The sequence below is a fragment of the Neofelis nebulosa genome, chromosome 10, assembly GCF_028018385.1.
Source record: "Neofelis nebulosa isolate mNeoNeb1 chromosome 10, mNeoNeb1.pri, whole genome shotgun sequence".
Classification (NCBI taxonomy): domain Eukaryota; kingdom Metazoa; phylum Chordata; class Mammalia; order Carnivora; family Felidae; genus Neofelis; species Neofelis nebulosa.
In genome coordinates, this window is record NC_080791.1 from 25,158,304 (window position 1) to 25,161,131 (window position 2,828).

General features: G+C 39.7%; 1 long non-coding RNA gene across 1 annotated transcript; it reads left to right on the forward strand.

Moving 5' to 3' along the window:
• The first annotated feature begins 799 nt into the window (after positions 1 to 799).
• LOC131488542 (uncharacterized) lies at positions 800 to 1,984 on the forward strand. The gene is made up of 2 exons (XR_009250243.1): positions 800 to 1,792; positions 1,894 to 1,984. It is a non-coding gene; the product is annotated as an uncharacterized LOC131488542 (long non-coding RNA).
• The last annotated feature ends 844 nt before the right edge of the window (positions 1,985 to 2,828 follow it).

Genomic DNA, 2,828 nt, shown 5'->3' on the forward strand with positions numbered 1-2,828 from the left:
AAGTCAATGAAACAAAAATATACAGCCATAAAAAGAATGTTTAGAGAGGTCAAAAAAGAGATTTTGGTTGTTAAAAATATCTAAACTATGTTTAAAAACGTATCAGTGGAACCAATGAATAAGATTGAGAAAATCTCACTCAAAGTAAGACATACAAACTAACATACAGCAGAAATGTATTAAATGTAACTGAAAGTGTTAAATATAACTGAAAACCAGTCGAGAAGAGCAGATATCCATAACAGGAGGTCCAGAAAGATAAAATGGAGGGAAGAAAATTATATAAGAAATTTACATAGAACCGAAGAGCATGAGTTCCCAGATTGAAAGGGGCCCAACAAGTACCCAGCAAAAATATTTATGACACACAGGGAATCACATCGTTATGAACGAAATTTTAAAATGTTGGAGGTGAAGAATAGACCCTAATAATCATGAATGAGAAAAAAAATACAAATCAGATTACCCACACAAACAAAGGACTCAAGTCAGAATGCCATAGAAATCTAAACCAACCTAGTTGCTAGAAAACAAGAGGAAAAATGCCTTCAAATTATGAGGGAAAATGATCTACCTAGAAAGTGTATCATCCTATTATAGATTAAATGTGAGCAAAGAATAAAGACATACTCAGATTGCAATTTAGAATAAGAGTACTTCCAAATACTTTTCCAGGATTTATGGTACTACTTTTTTCCACCAAACTTAGAGGAGAGACCAAAATGAAAGAAGGCATAAGATAAAGGAAACAACCACACCAACAAAGGAGACAGGAGAAAGGCCCAGGATGATATGGGAAAGCCCCAGATGACATAGCTACAGTGGGCAAAGAAAACAACCGGTCCACATTGGGATAGGAAAATGGAGGACCACAGAAGATATTTCTCCAAGAGGTCAAAACTGGTAGAGTATCTCATATGTTTGAAAATATTAAGGGGATATTGACACTTTTGAGACAGTGTTCTGGGTTGATTTTGTTCTGGGGATACAGGAAACTAAGCAAGCAAAAAATTAAGAAAAATTAGTAATGCTGGGGGAAGCAACATTGTACAAGAAAGGATATATAATCATAGTAGTCTGCATGGCTCAGCTGCACATAACATTTGGTATTACCATGAAAATGTGAAGATTAAATACACCACCAAGAAAAATCATCCTATACCTATATTGAGAGAGCAGATGAGAAATACATGTAGGGAGGGAGGATATGAGAACGAAATCTTTCATGGTCATAAGTTAATGGAAAATGTTTAACTTCATTAAAAAAAACACATTTTGTATTGTCCACCCTTAGTTTGTCTAATGTTCACTTCCCTTTAAGGGCCACCTCAACACTGAAATCTGGCTTCCACACTTGTCAATAGCAAATATCACCGATGACCTTTTTATTGCTTAGGCCAAAGGACATGGACACTTTGTAGCTTTTGTGTGTCTTCTCCACAGCCATTTCTCTGTCGACCTGAGCTCCAGTTGCAAACAGGCAAAGGCCCTCTTAACATGTTATGGATGTCCCAGAGACTCCTTGAGACTGATGGGTCAGAACCTGGACTCCCTGATCACAACCCAATCCCCATCCCCCACTCCCAGATCCCCTACTCCTTATCTCATAGTCCCAGGCCTAGTTAATAACACCATCATTCAAAGCATTATGGAGCAGACCAGACCAAGGGCTGATCAGAGGGAAAAAACCTACTGTAATGGCTAAAAGCTTATTGGAAACAAATAAAGAAAACCCACATCTATCAGATTTCCTCTCAGAGGGACCTGTCAAATAAACCTTTTTCAGTCGAAGGTAATTTTTCTAAGAAGTATGCTCTAGTACAAAGAGAGGATCACTAAACCCTCTCCTAAAGTGGGACAGTCTGCTTAATTGCTCTCCTTTTGTTAGTTTAGGTGGAAGAAGCAAGTTTGAAGCCAGAGGACAGTAGAGGAGAAGCAGGGGACGTTTGTGAGGTGCTATGTCAAATAGATCTGTTTGATAGGGTGCTACTTTATTTACTGATGGGAGACTTCCACCTGTTAGAGTCTGGTTTACCATTACCCCGTCAATTACCTAAATCATACACCTAGATCATTACCCTTTTCCATACAACCCACAGGCAGCCAGTCACCACCGAGTCCACTTTCTCAATCTCTTTTAATCTGCCCCCAAAACTATTTTCCCCCCTTAACCCGATTTCAGGTCCCGAGTCTCCTCATCTCTCACAGAATTCTTTCAGTAGCTCCCTAATGGATTTCCATCCTCATCAGTGTTTTTCTTCAGTTTCACCTTTTTCCCCACCCATCCTCTGTATAGGTTTCCACTGATTTTTTCCCACCTAAAACGTGAATCAGATAATGTCCCTATGTGACTTACAACTTTGCGAACTTCCAAATGTCATTATTTAGAAAAGAATGCTTTACGTGACTTCTACTCCTTACTTAGTTTCACCAGAAGGATTCATGGCCAATCCCTGCACAGATCAGTACATACTGGGTGTGTGCTCACCTGTACACAGGTACAGACCTCCACCCAATCTGTTCATTGTCCAGCCTGTGGGCATGTGGGCATTCACACCTACCCTCGGCCTTGAAGGTACTGCCGACTTCACTTACCCTCGATAAATCTTACCTGAACAAGGTGCTCACACAACTGTCGCTTTTAGGAAGACTGCCCTGCACCCCCTTGTCCGTGTTAGCAGTTGCTCTGTCTGTGAGTTCACCATACCCTGTGCATACCATTATCTTCGTCATTATCACATTGACTTGGGATCTCTTTTGTTTATTTTTCTTTGCCTTCTCCATTAGACTAAGTTCCTTGAAAGCTAAATTCACATAAAACTCCTAGT